The following is a 13,501-nucleotide window of genomic DNA, read 5'->3' on the forward strand; positions in this document are numbered from 1 at the left end:
TGATGGTTATGCTCTACATAATGTGTTCGTTTACTTTTAAATAAAATCATCAGTGGTATATTTTGAGCCATAATCACAGAAGAAATACTGCATTCAAAATGATTAAACTGCGCTTGATTTCAGAACGCTTATGATCATCTTCATTAATAGTTTACTGTCAGCAAACGCATCGCAGGTTTAGATCGCAGCACTAAAGATCGTATTTTTACTCTGTGAAACAGTTGCTTTAGATTCTCTTTTGCGCGCATAATTGGACAGACGTGTTGCACGGGTTTGCATTCATCCATTGTTCCCCTCATTAGCATAAAGCTGCTGTATGACCGAGTCAAATAATTGCTCAAGCATTAAGATATGCGACTGCCACTATTCTTCACTGCAGTTTCAGGAATATTGCAAGACCAGCGGAGTTTAACACGACACGCAAGACTGAAATGTTCTTTAATTAATGTTATTAATACACAGTCGCTTGTTCCCCAAATCGTCTAAAGTTTTGCTTAAATCATGCATGAGCGCAGAACCGGATTTGCGCACGTCTAATAGCCTATTTAACTTCATCTTAAGTTCTGATTTCTCATTCGTTTTCCTTTCATCATCAGAACATGTTTTCCTCTGTGTTAACATTCTCTGAAATTTGTTTATCTAGGTCTTACCCAGTACAATGCACTTCGATGGCATTTTAATGAGATTGTGTGCGCGCGCCCCGGCCGCTTGTGCGCGTGTTTGCTGTGTGGCGCGTGCTTGTCGCGTCTCATTTGCATACAGCTGCTCGGCCGGCGCGCGCCCCTCCCCTGCTGGCCACGAGCCCCCTCTCAATACGAGGATCACAGTAAAGACTTATCAACATATTACTCCAAAACCCATAACATGACAAATGTGGCCATTTAACGAATACGTCATTGTTTACAAGCTCCGGGGTTCAAAGACAAAAGAAGACTATAAGAGGGCTTTATTACATCTGTGTGAGCATTGTGTTTTACTATTGTTTGTGTTGTAGAGTTTCAAAAGAACATAAAGTAGTTATTCATACTTTAAACAGACATGCACACCCTAAACAGGTCAAATAAATGAACACATCTAAATGTTTACTGGTTTAGTATTAGGGTTTATTTAGTGAAGTGTGGTTAGGGTCATTGGCACTGCTCCACCTACAGACTGGCACATGCTATTGCACCAGCCAATCAAAACACTACTTGAGCATTTTGTTTTCTATACATCTTTAATCATCTTTAAATCAGAAAAGCAAAATGATCCGTTTCTGGCTTATGTGAAGGACGTATCAGATCTTTAGTCACAAGGATAAGCAAAGCATGTTAATATGCTATGATAAATTGTGCGCAGAGTGCATACATTTGTGTCGGTGTAAGAACACGATAGGCATATTACCAATGAAACATTTTGTGAAGTAAAGCTAAATCCATTGGAGTGCTGCACAGTTTTCCACATGGAGACTCTGTGGCTGCTGTCCATGGTTCTGAAAACAGCCTTTGCCACTCAGTGTGTATTTACACTATTCTCTCACATTTCCTGACTGCATTAACACTAAATAAAGAAGATGTTAGAATATCAAGCACTTGTTGGCATGCATACACAACTACAGATGTTCACCGTCACCATGATTATGCCAAGTAAGTCATGTTCACGGATCAACATTCCTTTAGTCCTAACCCTGCCCATAACTTATCCCTGAAATCAGAGGGAAATGAGAGGTGAATAACACTGATGTAGAAGCACATAACCCCTGTTGTAAGCATAAACTTGACATACACTTTATACTTGTCCCTCATTTCATCATCTGATTGGTTGATTGAAATGTTGTTCAAGGATCAACAAAGATGCTGATCCAGGAACACGTTCCAATTGGTGAAAATAAACGAGTCCGTGTTAAGAATGCTGAATGTCGCGTTTCCCAAACAAAGCATTTCCAACATTGACACACACAGCTCGTTAGCTGCCATCATTTGCATTCCCGTATAATTGTGAACCATTCTTGATTTGTATATGATCTTCCTTATTAGCCCATATAATTGGGTTAATAAGAGGCAGCTCATTGCACTTATCGTTTCTCTGCCGAGAGGAGGCCAGAACAGAGGCAGGACTTAATTAATTGTATCAGTCTTTTCATCTGCAGGAGTAGTGCTCCCACACGAACATTAATATGATTCTGCAAATGGAGGGAAGTGGTACAGCCTGGGCCAGAGACACAAAAGATTGGACTCAAATTAATTTAGGCCTAATTAGCCAGTGGGCGTCAGGGAGTGGTTTGCATAATAAGACCCTGTAAATGAGATCAGACGCTGAGCTGAAGGCAATGCCTTTACATGTCGCTTCAACTGGACCGACACAGAGTTTGACCCTCGCTTAGCACAGGTCTCCTGACACCGCAGGCCGTGGTGTGTATGACGTGTGTGTGTTGAAGGATTGTGATGCAACATTTGCAGGATATCCGCTGAGGAGATGTATTCAAGCTCATTTCCATCTCAATAAAAACAAATTAGTCAAGCTGGAATCAGGACTGTTCAATATAAACTCAGGGCAGTTATTTACACATAATCTCACCTGATTTTTATTATTTATTTTTAAATATACTTATATATATTATTTATTTTGAATATATCAAAAGAAGGAGCAGAGCCTCTGCTTTTAAACAAACAACAACAAAAAACATTTTATTCTCACTTCATGCATTCTTTTTTAATCAACATGTTTCAAAGAAAAAGCAGAGAACGATGATCTAAACGTAGATCAGGAAGATCGCTCCTGGGCTGTGTCTGAAATCATTATTCCCTACGGCACTGTTTGAGGGAACAGCCATTTGTAATGCTGTCTGAAACCATAGTGGATGTTATCAAGTGCACTCATTCAATCCCACAATGCACCGCAATAACAACGTTATATGCTGTACAATTATCTATCTATCTATCTATCTATCTATCTATCTATATATATATATATATATAACTATATTTATATGTCTTATCTATCTATCTATCTATCTATCTATCTATCTATCTATCTATCTTTATATGTCTTATTTATCTATCTACCTATATATCTATCTATCTATCTAACTTTATATATGTCTTATCTATCTTTCTATCTTTCTATCTATCTATCTATCTATCTATCTATCTATCTATCTATCTATCTACCTATCTATCTATATCTATCTAACTTTATGTCTTATCTATCTATCTATCTATCTATCTTTATATAGTCTTATCTATCTATCTATCTATCTATCTTTATATATGTCTTATCTATCTATCTATCTATCTATCTATCTATCTATCTATCTATCTATCTATCTATCTATCTATCTATCTATCTGTCTGTCTGTCTGTCTGTCTGTCTGCCTGTCTGTCTGTCTGTCTGTCTGTCTGTCTGTCTGTCCAGTTTAAATAATTCTTATTTTTTTACACGACTGAATTCTCTATGATCAGCGTACTATGACCCTTGAGAGCTGAACAAGCTGTGATCTGAGACAATCTGTGATATGCTAATTGTGCAGAAATCAATTCTCCAACACATGATGGGCACATTAATCACCAGTATTCTCTATCCGCTGCTCTAGATTCTCAATCACAATCACATGATCATCCGTGATGAGCGTGTGGAAGGGTCTGAGAGGACTGATAGAGATTACAAGGAATGTGATTAGATAATCAAATCCAAAGCCCACTGTCATTCGGCTGATGTTGTTTGTTGCGGTTCATAATCTTTTTTTGAATTATGTTATATTGTATCTTATTGTAAGTTTCAAAATCACTGCTTTTTGATGAAGAATTGTAAATAATGAACAAGGATGCAAGAAACCAGAAATGTAATTTTGCTTTCTGCACAACTTAAATGACAGAATAAGGTAAATTTGTAATTTTATATGTGTGTGTGTGGTAATTTGCCCATGCATAAGTCACACAGGTGCTCTGAGTGGTTGCTAGAGTGTTGCTAGATGATTGCTAGAGTGTTCTAGTTGGTTAGCATGATAGTGGCTTACCGGTCAAAAGGTTAAAAGGTCAGAGGAGCAGCCCACCCCCAATCTCTGCCTCAATGGGTCTATGGTGTGCCAACGAACACTGCCAAAAACAAACCATTGCCTAAAACCTCATCTGATATAATATCTCATATCTTCAGAGGCCTTATAGACTTCAAAATGGCAAAACAAATTGTAAAGTGTACATTTTATTACAGTTTTTCTCCATTGGTTTGGCTCATTTCTTGAAACAGAAATTACATTCTCAAAAATCTAAGATCATTTGGCAAAACAGTGTTACAGTTCAGCACAACACTATAGCTCACTTGCAAAAGCTCATATCTCTCCCAAAACTGTTCACTCATGCTTCAAAACTACATTTGTTTCCCATATAAAGAGTCAGTGCCACGAAAATGGCAAAGATCCTTTTCAATTGCTTTGGCTCATTTCTTGAAACAGACCGGACGTTCTCAACACTCTTGGTGCTTTTGCCAAAATAACGTGGATGGTTCGGCACAACACCATGGTTCACCTGCAAAAGCTCATACCTCTCCCAAAACAGTTCACTCATGTGTCAAAACTAAATTTCCTTCTCATTTAAACAGTCAGTGCCCCCGAAATGCTTCGTCCCTTTGGCATTGTGTAAGCACTGCAAGTCAAAATGTTTAGATGTTTTGTCACTATGGCAGAGGACCATTGAAATATCCCTCATGTCCACCTTTCAGTCTTAGCCCAGTCCTTCATTGACAATGGTTACTGTACTGTTTTTTGTCTAGCTAACAGAATACTATTGTGTATAAAACTGAAAAAAAGAAATGGGATTTTAGGGTAAGAGTATAGCCTCCAAGGTTTGACATCACACATTGCACTCATACTGCCAAGGAAATTGTAACCATTATCATTCACACACATAAAGTAACTTCCATACATCAGAGTAAAAAGAAAATGTATACAGCATAATATACTGAACACACAAACAAAAAACAATGAAAATTATGCAGCCTACAGTGCTGTAAATAAAGCTGGAGTTTCACAACTAACAGTTCTTCACTGGTCGCAGTCCTCACCCTCCCTCTCCTGGCCACCGTCCTCCTCACCCTCCTGGCCATCCACACGCTGCTGTCTGTCTGGCCACAGATTCTCGTCCACATCACAGCGTATATTCTCCCTTGCGATACAACGAGGGAAGAAACGGCGCGCATGTTGCAACCATCCCCTACATTGATCTCCTGTGATATCTTCACACGCAGCGTCCATTGCATGGAGCAGGGACCTCTGATCTTGAGCCCGATGCTCATACACTCTCCACCTCCAAGCGGAGAAATACTCCTCAATAGGATTGAGGAAAGGAGAGTAAGGTGGTAGGAACACCTTGACCATTCTTGGATGAGTAGTGAACCAGGCCCTGATGAGCGGCCCATGGTGGAAATTCACATTGTCCCATACAATGACATATTGTGGTAGGTGAGGCCCTATGAGGCCTCTCTCTTTTTTAGGGATCAAATCAAAATGAAGGCAGTCCAAGAAGATGAGGAGCTTCTGTGTATTGTATGGGCCAAGACTGGGGATGTGAGTGGCCACACCATTCTCAGATATGGCAGCACACATAGTTATATTGCCCCCTCGCTGGCCTGGGGCCCGGTGGCCAATAATATTATATATATATATATATATATATATATATATATATATATATATATATATATATATATATATATATATGGTATTCATGGTATTATGTTCTTGACTAATTTTGACAACTGAACAGACTATTGTGCATGTGATGACTTATACAATGAAATGACGCTGACACATTTTGGAGCGAACAACCATTAGACTGAGAATCAACAATCAGTTTAGATCAACAAGATCTATTCACTTGGAAATTGTGCTAAATGTAGGCTACCTGTACTTAATCATTTGCAAAGATGTACTGAGACATTGAGACATGTACTTAGACATTTGCAATTTGATGAAATGAATGAGAAATTCAATTCTGTTGTGAACAATTGCCAAGTGGTTTGGAGGTTTGTCCATGTTGTTTTGAGAATGTCATTTCTGTTTCAAGAAATGAGCCAAACCAATGGAGAAAAACTGTAAATACCACTTTTAGCATCTGCTTCACAAAAAAACAAAAAAATCTGCATCAGTAGCCAGTTGCTTCTTTCCAAAAGAGTAACTAAAGACAAAAGCTTTCAACACTGTAAAAAAAAAAAGAAAAAAAAAAAGAAAAAAAGGGGTGTGGTGGGGTGTGGGGGGAGGGGGGGTCTATAAAAATGTATGATAAAAAACAACAACAACAAAAAACAGCTGTTGTTGCCAGAGCTTTACCGTAAAACATATGTTACAACTTTTTTGGTTAATTTTACAATTGAAAAACTTATGTTAATGTACAGATGAAAACATTAGCAAAATGTTTCCCGTTCACACGGGTCCACGGAAACGACTAAAAACACTGCATGCCAGACCGCATGTCACTTTGTAAAGAAAGACTACGCTCCCATGCACATGTGCATTTAAACACACTACCGTTTAGCCGATAGACTAAACATGTAATATATGTGCATGCCATCACTGTTTTCACAGATTCATGTTTTTGAAGTTTACACGGGTGTAACGGTTTATAACGTATAACGTTTATAACTGGTAAAGAAAGCCACATGATCTGATATTCATCACAAGTAACTGTAAAAAATTCTCCTGTAAATTATCAGTAAATTACTGGCAAGTTGGTTCTGGTTGTCAGTAGTTTACTGTAAAATTAAGAAAATACAGCAATATGCTGTAAAACCTAACAGCCAAATTTACTAGTTAATTTAAGTTAATTTCTCTCAAATATTAGTTACATTTCATTGTACTTAGAAGAAAAAAAAAAGTGAACTAAATCACTGATAATGAGAGTAAATGTGTAACTGAAGTGCTATTTTATTTTATCAAATGAGTTCAAAGTACTAATATACCAGCCCGATCTCACGGGAAAACGTACAAATTCTACAAAGTGGCTTAATCGTACGAAATCATACGACCTGACTCGTACGAATTAGTACGATTTTTGCAAAATCGTACATATTTGACGAATTGGCCAATTCGTATGAATTCATACGAATGACCTACCCCTGACCCCGCCCCTAAACCTACCCATCACGTGGGTTTAGACAAATCGTACAAATTCGTACGAGTGAGGTCGTACGAATTAGTACGAATTAGCCAACTTTTTATCATTCGTACGAATTCGTACGAATTGGTCGTGAGATAGCGTTGAATATACTCACATTACTAACACAGTATAAATAGTTTTAAGGCAGTTTAATTTAAGGCAATTGGTCGAGTTAAATGAGTTAACTCAGGTTTAATTTTACAATATAAAATATTACAGAACCATGCCGTAAACTGTACAATTAACAGAAATTACTGTTCATTTACAGGACCTTTTTTTATATAAAGGTGCACACAGTGACTCAAAAATACATAACATCATCATGGTAGCAAGCATGACACTAAAATAATGCAATAAACATTAATTTAACAAAATAAAATGGAATATAAAACCCACATTTACATAAATGATAAGCAAAAAACTAAGAAACAGTTCATTTAAATGAAAATCCATCAAATGGAAAGTGTCGCACAGGAATTCTGGGTGTCAATTTATGTTTTTTCACAGTAAATTTTAAATTTTAAGATGAGTTTTTCACTTCCAAAAACGGTAACAGTATTTTACTGTAAAATTACATGAAATGTCCTGTTAGTTTATTTAAAAATTTCACCGTACGTATACTGTTCACAGGTTTTAACAGAGTTTTACCATAGAACTTTTCCATTCTTTTACCGTTAAAATTAGGATAATTTTTACAGTCATGAAATGAACAAAATGGAAACTGAAGCCCAAGCACCAGTTGCATATTAAAGGTTACCCAGTTAATTTGATCAACACAATGGCTAATTCTTTTCTCCTGTAAATGTTCTTTTGCACATAATGGGGCAATGCAAAAGGAAGGTGTATTTCACGGTCTCCCTCAGTGAGATGGAGTGGATCTCAAATGTCATGTTGAAATGTCAATGGGCTCTGGTATTTCACATGACAGGTGTCTCGAATCTGAGGCCGCATTCCTTCAGCATCGCCAGCGGAGGTGAAAGATGCTCTGTGACCTGACAAAAAGAATGAACATTGGAAAAGAAAAGAAAGAAAAAGAAAACATTTTTTGGAATAAATGGTTCCATGAAGAACCTTTAACATCCATGGAACCTTTCCATTGCACAAAAGGTTCTTTATAGTGAAAAAAAAAACATTCTTTAGATTATTAAAAGTGATTCTGTTCAATGAAATCTTCTTTGGGGAAACAAAAATGGTTCTTCTATGCACTGAAAATAATATAAAGAAAAAAAGTATAAAGACAAGTATGAAATAGTATTTCATATTATTTCCTGTAAAACATACTCCAATATTCTTTGTTTTATGTACGACTTTGAAAAATCATTATTTAGAGCTGCATCTCATTCAGTGCTCACAAAGGAGAACTAACTTTAATAAGAAAGCTGATATTCCGAAATGGTGGCACTACAGGCTATTGTGTTTAGAAAAAAAAAAAGTCCAGATATGAGAAAAATCATTTAAATGTCACAGTTGGTCCTTCTAGATAGCCACGAATTTAAATGAAGAGCAAGAGCAAGTTTCAATATGATTTGACACAATGCAAATTTTTATATGTAAAAAGTCTAATTTGCACCTCCTCTATTTTCCTGAACTTTGTTCGAAACATCTGAGATCACATGGATGATAAATGTGCAAAGAGTAACCTCTGAGCAATACTATGTTCTTTTGTGTGAATATTTTTTTCTATTGTGTGATGGCAAGAAGGCGTTACATGTTTTGATGGTCATTGTGTCTGTTCTTATTGACCCTTGAGCTTGTGTTGTAAATCTTTCTGTCTGTACTCACCCTTTCACCCATTGTCTTTTCACAAACTATAGCCATCACACGTATATAGTGTCCATCCGATCTCTGCATCCCATTAGAGCTTCGCCATTCGAGATATTGGCTCCTGATGTGGAATATGATTGATTTGATTGCTGGATGACAGTCCCACGTTGCTGTCTCCAAACTTGACCCGAGCCCTGCTCCACTGACTCTCCTCATTATTAGCTGGTGACGGACGCCCATGCTGACAGCCACTGAAGGGACACGGCTCTTGCTCATCATCCGTCTCTGTCCGAGGGGTTTCGGGGAGGATTCTTTGGCTGTCCCTGTGAGTAATGTGAGGAGACCCTTCTGTCTTGCAGCACATGGCCAGTATAAAAGGCCATCGGTCAAAGGGCAGCTGGTAAGGCCAGAGGAGAAGGTGGTGGCTCTCTGTGTGTTAGGATGAGCATCCTGATTAATTCTCAAAATGATCTAATACTGAACTTGCATAAGAAATAAGCTGATCTTGTGGTTTTGATCTCATGTTCTGTAGACACCTTTGATCTCCAGGGAACACACATCCTGAGAGAATATTTACCTGTGAATGGATCATCAGTATATCAGAGACCAGCCTCCAAGACACTTGCTGTTCCCACCAAAATTGAGTTTTTCATTTCTTGCCACAGTCGCCTCAGGCTTTCTCAGTAGGGAACTAAAGCATTATATGTTGACTTTCTAGAAGCTCCCTGTTAAAATTACTTAGAGGTTGGCAATATGACCAAAATATTTTCAACCGAAGATTTTTACCAAAATTTTAACGTCTTAATAGAACAATACTGACCAATATTTAAATCTCATAATTGCCTGATATATGTGCTAGATAACACTATAAGATCTAAATCCAGTGGATCACTTATATCTTTGTTTTTATATTGTCGTATTGCCAAAGACTTACCAAGATAAACCAATATGGTGCACTCATACAGTATTACTACGAATGGGAGAAAGTGTGGAAGTGGCAGAATAAGTCCCGCCTTCTAAATTAAAGCACCAATCCCCAATTGACCTTGTTCACAGCAGTGCCATCTTTGATTTTTAATGGGAATGAAAGTGAGGCTGTGAGGGATAGACATGCATCTGCTTCCGAAATCACATACTTTTTTTGAGTAGGAACTTATTTAAAATAAGTAATTACTTCACGGCCACTAAAAAAGTACAGTAGTATGAATGTGTGTATTATGAATGTAATCCAGATGTACTACATTCACCATGTAGTCATTATCATGTGATCTACCAGCATCAGTTGCGTCACTTCACTGCCATTCATAAATCTTTCTCCGATGGCCTCATGGGATAGTAAAGTGTCCATACTTTTGTCACATACTGTTTTTCATCTATATATATTAGGGAAGTATGTGATTTCAGATGCAGCCAATGTCTTGTGACTCAAGCTTAGCACATATGCATTGGCTGGTCCAGTCTGAAATATAAGCTTTTTTAACACTATTTGAGGAATAAATTCAGCTGCCCAGAGGAACTGCAATTATGGCCACTATGAACAGACTTTGCTTGAAAGGGACGTTGATATAAGCCAGCCCTAAAACTTGCTCTGTGTTGACGCACTATGGCATTATTGACATTACCAGTATGTAATGTTCTGTAAAGCTGCTTTGAAACAATGAGTACTGTGGAAAACGCAATACAAATACATCTGACTTGACTTGAATGCACTACAAGACATTTTGGGTGAAAAATGTCTGTCAGATGCATACATGTAAAACTATGTAAAGCTCTGTAAACACTGTAAAATATTATCGTGATTTTAACTGTAAAAGACTGTAAAAATGCTACAGTGAAAAACTGTTAATTGGTTAACAGAAAGTTTCCTTACTATATACGGTAAACAACTGTGATAGATCTAATGGTACATTTAATGTAACCGTTAAATTTACAGTTTTTGGAAGTGAAAACGAACAAGTCATTGTATAATTTACAGTGAAAAAACATAAATTGACATTCTCACAATTCCCTGCGTGACACTTCACATTTGATTTATTTTTGTTGAAATAACTAGTTATGCCATGTTTCGTCTTAGTTTTTTTTTTCTAATCAGTTATGACATTAGGGTTTTATGATACATTTAAAGGTACAATATGTAATTTTTTGCTTTAAAAATAGCAAAAATCACTATATCTATGTTATATATTTTTTTTTGTTGTGTACTTACATTATCCCTACTGTTTCAAACAACTTTCAAACCAGGAGAAATTTGTATTCAGAAATTCGAAGACACGGACCGTTTCTTTATTTCCGTTTTGTTGCCGTCAATGGCGTCATATCCGCGTTGTCCCTGGTTTCCGCTCGTACTGCCATAGTAACCAGAGCCCTCTGATAGTAACCAAGGCGACAGACGTGGACAACTGTGTAGTTTGCAATGTCTATTTGCACGCTGTTGTTGTTTCGTTCAAACATTATGGACCATGGCAAGCAGACTTTGGATAAAAAAGGAGAACTAAAAGGAGAATCATTATCAGCGCTGTGTTTTCGAGATGCCGAGAGCTCCACGTCCGAGACTTCGACCGATGTACTTTATTAAACAGGTGAGCACATTTACATAAAACTAATCAATGTTATAGTTCAACAATGATAAAATGTTAGAATATGATCTGTATGTTATTCTAATGTTGATCTAGCTTACTGCTAGTCTCATACAGACAAACTAACACATAGAATAACATACATTTCAACACATTCAAATGCAGTTTAGTGTGATAGTGTAATGTTAGACCAAGTGAAACAGTGCTGCGTTACCTCACAAGTTTAATTTGTCTAATAAACTGTGAGTAGTAATTCTGCACTCGCGTGTAACGTTAGTTCGGTAGAATGAAATGTCCATATTCCTTTTATATCCGCGGGACTCGTGTCGCGTGTGGAGCTGATAGCTGTCTCTTAGCAATCCCGACCTGCTTCATATCACAGTCATGATAAAAACATCGATGTATTTACTCATCCATAAACATTATTAGATCGGTCGGCTTGACATTGACGACAAGATCCATAATTCTTAGCAAATGTTGCGTCATCAAACTACGCCTTTGTTATTGTAAGAGGTTAGCGACCCCTAGCGGCGAAAAAAACTTACATATTGTACGTTTAAAGGGATACTCCACTTTTTTTGGAAATAGGCTCATTTTACAACTCCCCCAGAGTTAAACAGTTGAGTTTTACCGTTTTCGAATCCATTCAGCCGAACTCCGGGTCTGGCGGTACCACTTTTAGCATAGCTTAGCATAGATAATTGAATCGGACAGGACCATTAGCATCTCTCTCATTCCTGCGTAATAATCAAGAAACTTTGCTGCCGTACCATGAGTCCAGCAGGCGTAATGATATGACGCAGCGCCTGAAAATAGTCCCCAGCTCGATAACTTCCAACGTGACCAGGACTAAGTTTGTCTAACCTATTAGACCTATTTTCAGGTGCTGCGTCATATCATTACGCCTGCTGCACCCATGGTACGGCAGCAAAGTTTCTTGATTATAATGCAGGAATGAGAGTATAGTTCCTTGCCATATCAGCCTAGAAAATCGCAACTTTACATTTTCCGTCGGTCTTAGTACACGATGTAACTACAGAAGAGTCAAGTTTTAAATAGGAAAAATATCGAAACTCTTTGGTCATTTTTTTGAGAGAGATGCTAATGGTCCTGTCCGATTGAATGATCTATGCTAAGCTATGCTAAAAGAAGTGGTACCGCCAGACGCGGAGTTCGGCTGAATGGATTCGAAAACGGTAAAACTCAACTGTTTAATTCTGGGGGAGTTGTAAAATGAGCCTATTTCCAAAAAAAGTGGAGTATCCCTTTAATGTTGTTAAATGAATGTTTATTGTATTTTTTTTATTTCATGTGTGTTACCATGATGGTGTTTAATGTTTGTGTGAATGACACTGCGCAGCTTCTATATATATTACAGTATTAATAACTTTCTTGTGGAAGAACTGCTTGTGATGAGCTTTGGTTGATCATGTGACTCATTACTGCTGTGATTGTTAGTTGTCAGTGTATTACAATGGTACAAAACAGATATTAATACTTAATTAGGTTGGTAAATTAACATTATATCAGATAATGAAATTCGGTTAATTACTGTAAATTTTAAGTTAAGTCTGCAAAACCTAAAATGTTACTACTGTATTTTTTACTGTAAATTTCTGGTAACCACAGCTGCCAGTTTTTTACTGTTTTTTTTTTTTTACAGTGAACAACTGTACAAAACAGATCAATTTTTGAAAGAAATAAGTTCATAGTTTCCTCTATTCTGGTTATTAATCTGGAGAGCCTGGCTCTTGGGTCTGGATCGGGGCTTTGAGGGGTCTGGTCTTGGTCTGAATCTTAAAGGGTTTGTTAGAGCATGTGCATTATTGCCTAGATGTTTATAGCACAGCTTCATCATTAAAGGGATAGTTAATTCGGTCATCATTTACTCACCTTCATGGCATTCCAAACCTGTATGATGTTTTTTTCTTCTTCTGAGGAACACAAAAGAAGACATTTTGAAGAATGTTGGGATCCAAACAGTTTTGGTTACCATTGACTTTCATTGTATGGACAAACTCTCAAAAGATCCAC

This window comes from Leuciscus leuciscus, assembly GCF_965113295.1.
Source record: "Leuciscus leuciscus genome assembly, chromosome: 17".
In the NCBI taxonomy this organism is placed as follows: domain Eukaryota; kingdom Metazoa; phylum Chordata; class Actinopteri; order Cypriniformes; family Leuciscidae; genus Leuciscus; species Leuciscus leuciscus.